Raw genomic sequence first — 16,651 nt, 5'->3', positions numbered from 1 at the left:
TTGACAAAAACTGCTTGGAAAATTGGAAACTACTATGGAACAAATTAGGTCTTGACCCACACTTAACGCCACATACCAAGATAAGATCTAAATGGGTTTAGGGGTTAGACATAAATATGATATTATAAGCAAATTAGATTAACATAGGGTAGTTTGCCAGTCAGATCTGTAGAGAAGGAAGGCATTTGTGTTCAAAGAAGAACTAGAGATCACTATCAAACAAAAACAACAGTTTTTGTACAAACAAAACTAATGCAAACAAAATCAGAAAGGAAGCGATAATTTGGGAAATAATTTTTACATTTAAGGCTTCTTATAAAGGCCTCATTTCTAAAATTCAGAGAGAATTGATTCAAATTTATAATAATTCAAGCCAATCTCCAATTGATAAAGGGTTAAAGGGTATAAACAATTTTCAAATGAAGAAATTAAAATAATTTGTACTCACATGAAAAGATGCTCTAAATCACTCTTGATCAGTGAAATGTAAATTAAAAGAACCCTGAGACACCATTACACACCTCCGAGATTGGCTAAGATGACAGGAAAAGATAATAATGAATGTTGAAATGAATGTGGGAAAACTGGGACACTAATACATTAGTTGGTGTAACTGTGAATGGATCCAACCATTCTGGAGAGCAATTTGGAACTATGCTAAAAAAAGTTATCAAACTGTGCATACCCTTTAATCCAACAGAATTTTATTTTCTTACTCAATTATTTTTTTTGGCTGATTTCTCTGGTGCAACAAGAAAATTGTATAAATATGTTTATACATATCGAATTTAATAGGTATTTAAAAATATTTAACATATATTGAATCACTTGCCATCTAGGAGATGGAGTGTCAGGAAGGAGAATATCTGAAATACAAGGCTATGCCAGGGTCATTGTTGTCAAATTATCTGTGCATATGTTTTTTTTTGTTTTTTTTTTTTATTGTTATAGTAACATTTTATTGACAGAATCCATGCCAGGGTCATTTTTTTTACATTATCCCTTGCACTCACTGTTCCGATTTTTCCCTCCCACCCTCCACCCCCTTCCCTAGATGGCAAGCAGTCCAATATATATTGAATATGTCCTAGTATATCCTAGATACAATGTATGTGTGCAGATCCAAACAGTTTTCTTGTTGCACAGGGAGAATTGGATTCAGAAGGTAGAAATAACCCGGGAAGAAAAACAAAAATGCAAACAGTTTACATTCATTTCCCAGTATTTTTTCTTTGGGTGTAGCTGCTTCTGTCCATCATTGATCAATTGGAACTGAATTAGGTCTCTTTGTCAAAGAAATCCACTTCCATCAGATTACATCTTATTACAGTATCGTTGTTGACGTATATAATGATCTCTTGGTTCTGCTCATTTCACTTAGCATCAGTTCATGTAATTCTCTCGAACCTTCTCTGTATTCATCTTGCTGGTCATTTCTTACAGAACAATAATATTCCATAACATTCATATACCACAATGTACCCAACCATTCTCCAATTGTTGGGCATCCACTCAGTTTCCAGCCTCTAGCCACTACAAAGACAGCTGCCACAAACATTTTGGTACATACTGGTCCCTTTCCCTTCATTAGTATCTCCTTGGGAATAAGCCCAGTAGAAACCTGCTGGATCGGGTATACGTTTATAACTTTTGGGCATAATCTCTCAAAATGGTTGGATTCGTTCACACTCCAAACAATTATCGTGTCCCGTTTTTCCCCATCCCCCCAATCATCATTATTTTTCCTGTCATCTTAGCCAATCGCAGGTTTTGTATCTCAAGTTGTCTTAATTTGCATTTCTCTGATTAATAATGATTTGGAACACTCTTTCATATGGTGGTAATGTTTCAATTTTCATCTGAAAATTTTTTTCATATCCTTTGACCATTTATCAATTGGAGTGGCTTGGTTTCTTATAAATTGAGTCAGTTCTCTATATTTTTGGAAATGGGCCTTTATCAGAACCTTTAACTTTGAAGATGTTTTCCCATTTGTTTTCCCTTTAATCTTGTTTACATTAGTTTTTTTGTAAAACCTTTTTAATTTGATTAATCAAAATTTTCTATTTGTGATCAATAATGGTCTCTGTTCGTCTTTATAAAATTTCTTCCTCTTCCCAAAGTCGAGATAAACTATCCTTGTTCCTACAATTTTTTTAATCTCATTCTTTTGTCTAAATCATGGACCCATTTTGAGCTTATCTTGGTATCGGTTTAAGTGTGGGTCCTCTAATTTCCATACTAATTTCCATTTATCCCAGCAGTTTTTTGTCAAATAATAATTTTATCCCAAAAGTTGGGTTTGTAAACACTAAATTTGATTGACTATTCTGTCTTTAAACCTAACCTATTCCACTGATCCAATAATCTTTTCTTAGCCAATCCAAATGGTTTGGGACTTCTCTTAATATATTTTAGATAGGTCAATAGGTACCAATATTTGATTTTTTCATTAATTCTTTTGAATTCTTTACCTTTTATTATTCCATATGAATTTTGTTGTTATTTTTCTGGATTAAAATATTTTCTTGGAATCTGATGGGTAGACTAAATAAATAGATTAGTTTAGGGGTATTGTCATCTTTTTATATTCCTTCACCTATCCAAGGCATTGATATTTTTCAATTTTTAAGTCTGACTTTATTTGTGTGGAAATTTTTGTAATTTGTCCATATAATTCCTGATTTTCCTTTAGTGTAGATTCCCAAATTTTTATGCTGTCAACAGTTATTCTGAATGGAATTTCTCTTTTATCTCTTGCTGTTGGATTTTGTTGGTGATTATAAAAATCTGGGTTTATGGGGGTTTTTTTATAATCAACTTTGCAAAGTTTGGTTATTTCAATAGCTTTTTCATGAATCTCTAGGGTTCTCTAATTATACCATCATATCATTGCAAAGGGTGATGGGTTTCCCTCCTGCTATTCAATTCCTTTAATCTCTTTCTTGACTCTTTTGCCGGGCTGGTGTTTCCTAATACAATATTGAATAATTGGTGACAGTGGGCCCTTGCTTCCTCAGATCTTACTGGGGAAGTTAAGATTTTCCCATTGCATTATTTATGATGGTTTAAATATATGCTCCTGACTATTTTGAAAAAGTCCATTTATTCCTATACTCTCAAGTGTTTTATTAGGAATGGTTTGTGATTTTATCAAACTTTTTCTGCATCTATTGAGATATTATGGTTTTGTTGTTTTTATTGAATATAATTTTATTAATAGTTTTCTAATATTGAACCAACCCTGCATTCCTGGTATAAATCCTCTTGATCATAGTGTATTATCCTGGGGATGATTTTCTGTTCTTTGCTAATATTTTATTTAAGATTTTAGCATGATATTCATTAAGAGGTCTTAATTTTTCTTTCTCTGTTTTCCCCTACCTGGTTTAGGTATCAGTACCATTCTGTGTCGTAAAGGAGTTTGGTGGACTCCTTGTCCCTATTTTTTCAAATGTTTATATAGCATTGGGGTTTTGTTCTTTAAATGTTTGGTAAATTCTATTAAATTCACCTGGTCCTAGGTTTTCTTAGGGAGTTGGTTAATAGCTTGTTCTATTCTTTTCTAAGATGGGACTTTTAGGATTTACTTTTCCTCTGTTAATCTGGGCAAACTATATTTTGAAGATATTCTTCCATTTCATTTAAGTTGTCAAATTTATTGTCTAAAGTTGGGCAAAGTAATTCCTAATTTTGCTCTAATTTCCTCTTCATTGTGGCAGGTTCCCCTTTTCATTTTAAGACAACAATTTGTTTTCCTCTTTCCTTTTTTTAATCAGATTTACTAAGGGTTTGTCTATTTTGTTGGTTTTTCATAGAACCAACTCTTAGTTTTATTAATTAACTCAATAGTTTTTTTTTACTTTCAATTTTTGATCTCTCCTTTTTTTTTAAATTTCAAGTTTAGTGTTTCACTGGGGTTTTTTAATTTGTTCCTTTTCTGGCATTTTTGTTTGAAGCCCAATTCATTGACCTTCTCTTTCTCTACTTTATGCTGGCCTCTAGAAATGAAATTACCCCTTTGGCTGCATCCCTACATTTGATATGATGTCTCCTTATTGTTTTCTTGGGTGAATTATTAATATGTCTATGATTTGCTGTTTCCCCAATCATTCTTTAGTAGGATTATTTAGTTTCAATTATTTTTTGGTCTCTTTCCTGCTTTTTAGTGTAATTTCTATTGCATTGTGGTCTGAAAAAGGTGCATTCACTATTTTGTTACTGCATTTGGTTTGAGGTTTTATGTCCTAAATATGGTCTATTTTGTATGGTTCCATGAACTGCTGAAAAGAAAGTGTCTCCTTTTTCCCATTTCTTTCTCAAGTTTATCATATCTAACTTTCTAGTATTCTATTTACCTCTTTGACTCCTTTCTTATTTATTTTGTGGTTTAATTTATCTAATTCTGAGAGTGTAAGGTTGAGATCTCCCACTATTATAGTTTTGCTATCTATTTCTTCTTGCAGTTCTTTTAATTTCTCTTTTAAGAATTTAGATGCTACACCACTTGGTGCATATATGTTTAATATTGATATTGCTTCATTATTTATGCTACCCTTTAGCAAGATATAGTGTCCTTCTTTATCTCTTTTAATTAGGTCAATTTTTGTTTTTGCTTGATCTGAGATCAGGATGGCTACTACATCTGAAGCATTTTGCTCCATCCTTTTACCTTTATTCTGCATGTATCTCCCTGCTTCAGGTGTGTTTCCTGTAAACAACATATTGTAGGATTCTGGCTTTTAATCCATTCTGCTATCCTTCCTCTTTTGGGGTTTACTCTGTTCACATTTATGATTAAAATTACAATTCTGTTTACTTGATCTTGTTAACCCCTATTTATGCTTTTCCCTTATTTCCCCCCCCCTTCCCAGTATTAAACTTGGAGCCCTAGCTTCTCACAGACCTCCTTTTTAGTATCCCTCCTACCCACCTTAGAGTTCCTCCCCTCTTACTCCTTTCCCTCACAGTTTCTGTATTCCCTTCTGCTTAGCTTATTCTTTCCCTTTTCACTTTTCCCTTCTCACTTTTCAATGAGATGGGAGAAGTTTCACCATAAATTGAGTATGTCTAAAATTTTTTCGCTTAAAGCCAATTCTTATGGCAGTAAAATACCCACTATATTCATCCCCTCCATTCTTTCTCTCAGATATAATAGGTTTTCTTTGCCTCTTTGTGAGATATAGTACCCCTACTTTACCCTTTTTCTGATACAATGTCATTTCCACCTCTAATTTCTAGAACAAGTATACATGTATTTTTTATACATCTTTACAGCACAAATATAGTTCCCAAGATTTCTTTTTACCTTTTTAGGTTTTTTAGTTCTATTTGCAAGATCAAACTTCTTTTAAGTTCTGTTTTTCACCAAAATAGATTGAAATTACTTATTTCGTTGAATGACCATCTTCTTCCCTGGAAAAAGATGCTCATTCTGGCTGGAGTAAGTTATTTTGGTTGCATACCAGTTCCTTAGCCTTTCGGAATATCATATTCAGGCCCTTCGATCTTTTAATGTGGATACTGATAGATCTTGGGTGATACTTATTGTGGCTCCTCTTATATTTGAATTGGGTTTTCTGGCCCTTAAGTATTTTTCCTTTGTTTGAGGTTCTGGCATTTGGCCACTATATTTCTTGGTGTTTTGATTTTAGGATCCCTTTCAGTGGGTGATCGATGAATCCTTTCCATTCTATTTTACCCTCTGTTTCTATGACTTCTGGGGAGTTCTCTTTGATAATTTCCTGGAAAATAGTGTCAGGCTCTTTTTCATTGTATTTTTTCTGGGGTCCAATGTTCTCAGATTGTTCTCTCCTAGACCTGTTTTTCCAGGTCTGTTGTTTTCCCAGAAGGTATTTCACATTTTCTCCATTGTTTGATTTTTGGTTTTGCTTGACTGATTCTTCTTGTCTCCTCAGGTCATTCAATTCCATTTGTTCTATTCTGATTTTCAATGAAGTGTTTTCTTCACTCCACTTTTTATATCTTTTCTAATTGTCCAATTTGTTCTATGGAATGTTTTCCTCTTCCTAATTTTATTCTTTAAGAGCTATTTCTGTTTCAGTTCACTAATCCTATTTTTCAAGGATTTGTTTTCTTTATCCCTCTGTCTTTAAATGGTGGGATGACTTCTCAGACTCTCTTGAGCCTCCCTCTCCTTTTCCTTTTTTTCTTCTCTCTCTTGTGAGAGCCTTTTAATTTCTTCTAGGATTCATCTGTGCTGAGGAACAGATGATCTCCTCCTTGAGGATTCACCCGAAGATGATCTGTTTTTAGTCTCCTCAGGGTTTGGAGTCTGTTCTCTGTCTGTATAAAAGCTGTCAATCTTTAAAGTCCTTTTTAACTTTTTGCTCATTTTGTCAGAGAAGAATCAGAGACAAACTAGCAACGGAAAAAAAAAAAAAACCCAAATGGAATCTGCTTTTTTGGGGGAGGGGCTGGGTGGCGTTACTGAGCCTCCTCTACAGACTGAGGGGGCAGCAGCGACGCACTAGCAGGACTGTGCTGCGCCTGCGCTCTGAGACTCTGAGAGCGTGCTGAGACGGTGTGGGGGAGGGGTGGCCAGTCTCAAGGAACTCCAGCTGTTTGGGGTTGTATCCTTCACTCCCGGTGTTTTTAGCTTTTCTGCTGGGCTACTGACTTGTTGCCAGGGCAAAGTATCCAATCCTGTTTTGAAGCTCTGCCCACAGAGACGGCTGAGATCACACCCCAACCCCCTCTAGTCTGCTCAGCTGTGAGCTGCCTGCCGAGCTCTCACTGCTGCTGCCCTCATCCTGTGCCCAATCTAAAACCGTCCCGCCCTCGAGCAAAAACAGACCTTTCCTGGCGAATCTCAAGGATGTCTTCTTTTGGTAACTGTTTGTGGGTTTTTTTTTTCAGTCAGGCATTAAATCAGAGGCTTATAATGAGATGGATTCTGAGAGAAAATGCAGAGCTTACACAGCTGTGTGCCTCCTCTCCGCCATCTTGGCCGGAAGTCTGTGCATATGTTTTGAAAATAAAAAAAGCTTTATTAAAAAAAGAAAATCATAAAGTTTAATAAAAAACAATTTGTACTGGCTAAGAAATAGAGTAGTCGATCATTTGAATTAGTTAAGTTCACTAACTGGAGAAAATGGGGCGGGGAGAGAGAATCAATTTGTGACCAAAAAAAAAAAAATTGGAGATTATTATTGATCATCAAATAGATAATTTTTATTACATTAAGTTTAAAAGTTTTATACAAACAAAACTAATGCAGACAAGATTAGAAGGGAAGCAATAAACTGGGAAAACATTTTACATCCAAAGGATCTGATAAAGGCCTCATTTCTAAAATATATTGAAAATTGATTCAAATTTAAGAATTCAAGTCATTCTTTAATTGATAAATGGTCAAAGAATATGAAGAGACAATTTCCAGATGAAGAAATTAAAACCATTTTTAGTCATATGAAAGTGCTCTAAATCACTATGGATGAGAGAAATGCAAATTAAGACCACCACTTGACTTACTACTGCACACTTCTCAAGTTGATTAAGATGAAAGCAAAATATAATGATGAATGTTGGAGGGGATATGGGAAAACTGGGATACTAGAATATTGTTGGTAGGGTTGTGAATGGATTCAACCACTCTGGAGAGCAACTTGGAACTATGCCCAAAAGACTATCAAACTATGCTTTTCCTTTCATCCATAACCTTTGATGGGCTATATATATTCCAGTATTGAGAATAATCAAGTCAAAGGCACAACAATGGAAGAAGTGATATGTGTGGAACCAAGAGAAGGACATTTTAGTTGAATTGTCTTATTTAGAATGTATACAAACTTGAATGACAGAAGATATGGAAAAGTGAGATAAAATAAGTTTAAAAAATAGACAAATAAGCATTTGGGGATGATACTGGAAATAAATGGGTAAATGGTTGAAATATTTTATAGATAAATGAAAAACAAATAATAATGATAATATCTCACATTTAAATTCTATTTTATAAGTTACAACACTCTTTTCTTATAACTTGCAATTAAAAGAAAAGGATTATTAGCCTGTTTACATAGATGAAGAAACTGAAGTTCAGAGAGTTTAAAATGGTTTGCCTATGGGAGTATTCTGGAAAGATGGCAGAGTAGGTTGATAAATTTCAAGTTCTTCCAATTTTCCCCACAAATACAAAAAAAAAAAAAAAGTACCTCAGGGTGAAAAAAAGACTGGTCAAAAATCAAGAAGGCTTGGGGCAGAATGGGGCTCCTCCTGATACAAACCCAGATGTGAAGAAAGATTTCTGGCTGAGGATTAGCCTGTTTGAATTGCAAACACCTCTGGGCTAGCTCCTAAGAAACCTGGAGTATAGATGCTGTGGCCTACCTGGGTGTGATTGGAGCCAGCAGGAGGCATAGAAACTTTCATCTCCTAGACTGTGAAATTGGGTTTGACTCCGGAAAAAACTGAGTGAACCTAGGCTGATTGGGAACACTGAGCCCACCTGTGCTGCTGAGACAAGGCCCTGAGTGCAGAGGCAGTGAAGCAGAGGCACTGCTAGTTGTGGGCACATACAGGAGGGGGGAACTCTTGATTTGAAGTTTCTGGTCAGAGTAGAGAGCTGAAGGGAAGCTTGAGGCATTATCCCCCCACCTCAAATTAAAAGTGCTACATTAATACTACCTATTTTTTAAAAAATGAAACAGCAAAGAATAAAGAACCCCATCACTGAAATGTGTTATGGAAGCAGGGAAGAGCAGGGTTCATCTTTAGAGAAGAACATGTTAGTTTAAAAAAAAAAAAAGGTTCTATTCCCAAAGAGCAATGTGAAATGGCTCCCTGCCCAGAAACAAATTATAGAGGAACTCAAAAAAAGATTTTAAAAATCTACTGAGAGACAGTGAGGAACAAGTAAAAAGAAAATTTAAAAAACACCCAAATAAAACAAGATTATGAAAAAAAATAATAAATTGTAAAAGAAGGTACAGAATTTAAAAGATGAAAATAGCTATTTGAAAATTAGAATTGGTAGTATGGCAGAAATTAGGCATGGACCCACACTTAACACCATATACCAAGATAAGATCAAAATGGATCTATGATTTAGGCATAAAGAATAAGATTATAAATAAATTAGAGGAACACAGAATAGTTTATCTCTCAGACCTGTGGAGGAGGAAGAAATTTGTGACCAAAGATGAACTAGAGACCATTATTGATCACAAAATAGAAAATTTTGATTACATCAAATTAAAAAGCCTTTGTACAAACAAAACTAATACAAACAAGATTAGAAGGGAAGCAACAAACTGGGAAAACATCTTCAAAGTTAAAGGTTCTGATAAAGGCCTCATTTCCAAAATATATAGAGAATTGACTCTAATTTATAAGAAACCAAGCCATTCTCCAATTGATAAATGGTCAAAGGATATGAACAGATAATTTTCAGATGATGAAATTGAAACTATTACCACTCATATGAAAGAGTGTACCAAATCATAATTGATCAGAGAAATGCAAATTAAGACAACTCTGAGATACCACTACACACCTCTCAGATTGGCTAAGATGACAGGAAAAAATAATGATGAATGTTGGAAGGGATACAGGAAAACTGGGACACTGATGCATTGTTGGTGGAGTTGTGAATGAATCCAACAATTCTGGAGAGCAATCTGGAATTATGCCCCCAAAGTTATCAAACTGTGCATACCCTTTGACCCAGCAGTGCTACTACTGGGCTTATACTCCAAAGAGATACTAAAGAAGGGAAAGGGACCAGTATGTGCCTAAATATTTGTGGCAGCCCTGTTTGTAGTGGCTAGAAACTGGAAAATGAATGGATGCCCATCAATTTGAGAATGCTTGGGTAAATTGTGGTATATAAATGTTATGGAATATTATTGTTCTGTAAGAAATGACCAGCAGGATGAATACAGAGAGGCTTGCAGAGACTTAGATGAACTGATGCTAAGTGAAATGAGCAGAACCAGGAGATCATTCAACAACGATACTGTATGAAGATATACTCTGATGGAAGTGGATTTCTTTGACAAAGAGAAGCTCTAACTCAGTTCCAATTGATCAATGATGGACAGAAGCAGTTACAACCAAAGAAAGAACACTGGGAAATGAATGTAAACTGTTTGCATTTTTGTTTTTCTTCCTGGATTATTTTTACCTTCTGAATCCAATTCTCCCTGTGCAACAAGTAAACTGTTTGGTTCTGCACACATATATTGTATCTAGCATACACTGACATATTTAACATATATAGGACTGCTTGCCATCTAGGGATGGGGGTGGAGGGAGAGAAAGAAAAAACTGAACAGAATTGAGTGCAAGGGATAATGTTGTAAAAAATTACCCTGGCATGGGTTCTGTCAATAAAAAGTTATTATATATTTTAAAAAAAGAAAATTAGAATTGGGTAAGGGGAAGCCTGTAAAGCAATGAAATATGAAGAAATAAAACATTATAAAGAATGAGAAAATAGAATAGAATGTGAAACATCTTAACAAAAAAAATATGACAGATCTGGAAAACAGATCAAGAAAAGAAAATGTAGTAATAATTGAACTGCCAAAAAATTGTGACCAAAAAAAAAAAAAAAGCCTTGACACAATAATCCAGGAAATAATCCCACAAAATTGTTTTGGAGTGACAGAATATGAAGGGAAAGTAGAAACAGAAAAAAATCCACTAATCACCACCTCAATGAGGATGCTTTGTAGAAAACATACAAGAATGTTATTGCCAAATTTTGAAACCTCCAGAACAAAGAGAAAATTTTGCAAGAAACAAGAAAAAAAACAATTGCAAATATGCTGGAGCTACAATTAGAATTGTGCAAGACTTATCAGCGGCTACAGTAAAAGACCGCAGGTGCTGGAATCATACCTACCAACATTCAAATGAACTAAGCCTATGGTCAAAAACATCATATGCAACAAAATTATCTATAAATTTGAATAAGAAAAAGTGGACATTCAACAAATTTGCAGATATTCAGGATTTTCTATCAACCAGACCTGAAATTAACAGAAAATTTAACATATAAGAGCCAATATGAAAGATCAGCTTTTTAACAGGTACAAACTGTTTAAACATGGACAAATTACATATATATATATATATATATATATATATATATATATATATATATATATATATATATATGCATACTATATGTTTGACTCATATCAATACTATATTTTTTTTAATTTTAGATTTTAAAAGAAAAATTGGCAGACAAGGTAAAAACAGTAAATCACATTACAAATAAAGTGCAAAGAATAACACAGAGGCATTAGAAAGGGAAGAAAGGCTCATTGTTCTGAAAACCTGAGCACATCAGAAATGGGTTTAATAAGCAACACTACATATATAACAAAAGGGTACAGCACCGTCCAAAATCTATAAAGAAATAAGGGAGGAGAGATGGGCAAAGGGGGAAGCAAAAGGTGAGGGAAAAAGGTAAGGAGGAAATCCTTGAGTGGGAGGAGGTTAAAAAAATAGTGAGGCAAGTTATGATACAGAATTTAATTAACAAGTCAGCAGGGATAGGAAATACATTTGTATGTATGGATATAAGTATGTTTATGGATATATATATCTACACATGTATGCATAAATATATCTTTAACTGTAGCTTGTTTGGAAGGGATGAAAGCTAATAAAGTGTGTAGCAAGAAACCAAAGAACAAATACAAGGAACTAAAGAATTATATATTCATTAACATAATTTCTTTTGTTAATATGTACAAACTTTATGATCTGATAATTTATTATATATTTGAATTCTCCCTCATGTTCTGCAGGGTACAAAACAGCGTTTTACTTTGCATTTTCTGTTTTTCATTTTCTGTTACACTTTTTTTCCCAAATAAAATAAAAATAAAAGGATTTGTCTATGGTCACACAGCTAATTGGATAGAATGCAACATTTTGATTGCAGCTGTTCTTACTCCAAATTGAGTGCCCTTTTAATAGGGACTCATGCACTTCAATTAAAAGAAGAAAGGATGACTTCTTTCTCCTACATCTCTTACCTCTCCTCCACAACAGTGTGCATGTACACACACACACACACACACACACGCACACACACACATGCACTCATTAAATACATACTCATATTCAATGTCTCTTAATAGTTTCTTGGACCATTCTGAAGAGCAATTAGGAACTATGCTCAAAAAGTTATCAAACTGTGCATACCCTTTGATCCAGCAGTGTTACTACTGGGCTTATATCCCAAAGAGATCATAAAGAAGGAAAAGGGACCTGTATGTGCATAAATGTTTGTGGCAGCCCTCTTTGTAGTGGCTAGAAATTGGAAACTGAGTGGATGCCCATCAATTGGAGAATGGCTGAATAAATTGTGACATATGAATATTATAGAATATTATTGTTCTGTAAGAAATGACCAACAGGATGATTTCAGAAAGGCCTGGAGAGACTTACACGAACTGATGCTGAGTGAAACAAGCAGGGCCAAGAGATCATTATATACTTCAACAACAATACTATATGATGACCAGTTCTGATGGACTTGACCATCCTCAGCAATGAGATCAACCAAATCATTTCCAATGGAGCAGTAATGAACTGAAACAGCTACGTCCAGCGAAAGAACTCTGGGAGATGACTAAAAACCATTACATTGAATTCCCAATCCCTATATTTTTGCCAACCTGCATTTTGGATTTCCTTCATAGGCTAATTGTACAATATTTCAGAGTCCAATTCTTTTTGTACAGCAAAATAACGTTTTGGTCATGTGTACTTATTGTGTATCTAATTTATATTTTAATAAATTTAACATCTACTGGTCATCCCGCCATCTGGGGGAGTGGGTAGGGGGGAAGGAGGGGAAAATTGGAACAAGAGTTTTAACAATTGTCAATGCTGTAAAGTTACCAATACACATAACCTGTAAATAAAAGGCTATTAAATTTAAAAAAAAATAGTTTCTTGGAAATTTTAGGTGAAATAATATTAAAAGGGTGCGATTAGTACCCAAGGAACCATGCTATGAATAGCATCAATCGCTAATTGACTGGATGATATTATAGAAGATACCACAACATTAAAGTGGGATTTGTTTGTGATGTATTAAAACAAAATTAATTTTATGAGGCCATAGTCGCACGCTCCTTGCTGGAAGAAGTACTATTTATCAGGCAGTGCAATTATTACTGATTAGAGCTAGACAGGACCATAGTGATCATCTGCCATAGGCTCTCGTTACACAGATGAAACCAGAACCTGAAAAGGCTCATTTATTGCCAGAATCTAGGCTCCACCTCCTGACAAGCAGTCTGCTGTTCTCATTCCTCAAATACTTTTTCCCTACCCACCACACCACACGGCCCTTCTTGGCTAAATTTCTGAAGTTTTACAGACAGAGGGGAAGCTGGCACAAAGAGAGAGGTCTATGAGGTCAGCTGGATCCAATCCAAGGAGGACTTTATTGACAGGAGGTGGAGTGCTAATGAGACTGTTATTTAAAAAGTAAGAATCAGTGGGGCCTAAACAGGTCAGTGCAGGTCATGGGGAACAGGAGAGAGTGTTAACACCTTTATACTGCTCCAGCTGTACTTTTTAGTTCTGCATCAGGCTCACTATGGAGAAAGAGATAATTTTTCACCAAATGTATAAACATAAGATCATAATTTTTAAAAAAGCATATAAAACTAATTATAATTCCCCCAAGTTTTCTGACTCAATCATTTTTTCTTCCTGTTTGTTGTTGTCACTTGGCTTTATTATTTATTTTTAGTGCCTGATTTCAGGAGGTTTTGTTCTTCTGGGCATTGGCAGGACCTCAACAGCATCAATTTCAGCTGTGAAAAGATCATTGTGCAGGTCTGGCCCTCACATCTTTCAAAAACAGTAGCCCAGTGTGAGTTGGCTCATGTAGCCTCCTTGCTACTTGGCGAGCTCCTTTGCTACTTGGCGAGCTCATGGCCTGGTCCAGAGGCTAGTTTTATCACTCTCAGATATGAAGCATAGCAGCATAAAATTTTTAACTAGATGCTCTTCAGTGTCCCATAGAGTTCTAACATTGCTGTTTTACTGATGAAAAAACTAAAATTGAGAAGGTTGAATCCACTTATTCACTCATTTGCATCAGAGCTGGCCTTAGAATCCAGGTCTTCTGAATCTTATTCTAAGCTTCATTCTTATCGCACTATTTGAACAGTAGTTTAAGAGAATAAATGAGCAGCCCAGATGAAGGGACAGTGACCTGTAGGTTTACTTTTTGAACTCATTTATTGAAACATTTTCCTGGGATAAAAGTATAATTGTTTATTTTTGAAAAAAATAAAGAAAAATATAATCTTCTCATTACATAAACACAGTATCTCTTCTTTATCTCTATCTCTTTCACTCTCTCTCTTTCATTCCCCCCCTCTTTCCTATGTATTTTATTAAAATAAAATAATCATTTTCTAAGAGGCAATTTCTTTCCTCATCTGACAGGCTGCATCTACAACAAAAAAAGGGGCATGCTTCAGTTCTTGGGACAATGATCTCTTTGACTGAGAAAAGACCAAACCAGAATTACAAGTGTGCAAGAATAAACAAGGCTGGAGTCAATCTAAAGTTGTTTTACCCTCTGTTTTATTAAAGTCAATGCATTTCCGTTCCTGTGTGCAGAGCCTAGGCCTTCTTAATTATCAGGACTCTGGATGAATGTTAATGGCAGGCTGAATTCCTGCATGCAAACAGAGAGGCCCTTTCCTGACCTCTGCAGGCTAGAAGGAGAAGGAGGAAATCTCCTGGAAAAGCAAAAACCATGAGGAAAAGGGAAGGGGTGGCCAATGTTATGACTTTAAGATGACATTTGAGGCTGCAAGTCTTCTCTCTATATGTGTGTTCTGTCTCTTTAAGTTATAGCTAGTTGTCCTAAATAGGTTATGGAGGCAAACAGATAGATTGTTTCTCTGGAGAGCTTTAAAAATAATTTAAAAGCTACTTTTCTGGAATGGTGGAGGGGAACATTGGCCAGAAGCAGAGAAATGAGCAAAGTGATATTTTGTAGGTGATCTCAGTTTTATGATGCTAAAATGGTGACAGAATTATATGACATTATCGACTTTTTTTCCCCAGGCATAACACAGCACTTGGAGGTAGGAACTTGAATTGAAATGCTTCATTATACCTTTGCTTGCAATGACTCTGGAAAAGTCACTCAGCCTCAGTTTCCTCATGTGTGGAGTTGGAGTAACAGTTGTACCTCCCTCACAGGGTTTTTGGCAGCATCAAATGAAATGACAAGTAAAGTGCTTTGCAAATCTAAAAGCTCTGTATAATTGCTCTTAGCAGTAGTAATAGTACAATTATTATTACCCTTTTAATCAAGTAATTCTATCATCAGCTTTTTAAAATAATGTGAATAGATCTCATTCTGTGGTAAAATAAAAGCTTGTTAGTACTGGTAAGTGGAAATATTTCACTTCTGAAGAGTCTAACCTATTATCTTTAGTCTGGGTGAAAACAATTTTTGTGTAGTTTTGCTGTTTTTAATTCTCTGGAAAAAGTATCTGCCCTATTTATTTCCCTTTGGTCCTAGAGGCTAAAATAAAATTCAAAGTACTTAATTCAGCATTTAAAACTCTTAATAATCTAGCACTAGCCCACATTTCCAAGTTAATGATACTTTGCTCTCATTCTCACACAGCATATTACAGAAAAATGTATATATCTTATCTGTTTAGCTGCTGCATCCTTCTGTAATACATAGTGGTCTCTCCAACTTCTTCTTCTATCTCATTGCCACTAAAGCAAGCTATTTTCCTGTTCTTATTGGTTGCCTGTTTTCTATGGTATCATGCTATGGAATGGTCTTTTGACTTTTGACTTGAGTGTCACTAACACTCAGTATGGTACCTGGCACATCGTAGGCATTTATAATGAATATTTATTCATGGCTTAATTTGTGTTAGATGTATGAGTGGCTGATATAGTTGATCTTTAAGGGTGAGCCTAAAACATTCAATCAAGTAAGTAATTACTATGTGTTAGATATTATTCTAATCACTGAGGATACCAATAAAGGCATATTCCATATCAGAACATGTTTTTCTCAAATAAAAATAACAGGATGGATGCATCAATTGTATTTTATGATCTGATTAAGGTTGAAGGACAAGGTGTCTTAGAAAGCTAATTTTTTAATACCAAAAGAAAATGAGCTCTGGTGGCCCATTCACTGGCTTTTTTTTTTTTTTTAACCTGTATTAGAGTCTACTTGGTAGAGATATGAGACAGGACAAGACAGGATATCATCAACCTTCTATCTATGCTTATTATGTTTATTATTTTTTCACTACAAGTGAAAGGTCATTTTCAGAGAGTCTGATAGAGGAAGGGGTAGGAATTCTTCCAACATTTTCAGTTTCAACTATCTTTTATCAAAGTATGTTTTGGATGATTTTAAGTTACTTACAACCATATTTTTATAATATGACGGTCTCTAATGCAATCCATTTTTATTTTTTTATTTATTTTTTATTTTTTTTTTCTTCTTTTTTCTTTTCTTTTTTTATTTAATAGCCTTTTATTTACAGGATATATACATGGGTAACTTTACACCATTAACAATTGCCAAACCTCTTGTTCCAATTTTTCACCTCTTACCCCCCCCCCTCCCCTAGATGGCAGGATGACCAGTAGA

This window comes from Sarcophilus harrisii, chromosome 2 (genome assembly GCF_902635505.1).
Source record: "Sarcophilus harrisii chromosome 2, mSarHar1.11, whole genome shotgun sequence".
In the NCBI taxonomy this organism is placed as follows: Eukaryota; Metazoa; Chordata; class Mammalia; order Dasyuromorphia; family Dasyuridae; genus Sarcophilus; species Sarcophilus harrisii.
This window is presented reverse-complemented; position numbering follows the sequence as displayed.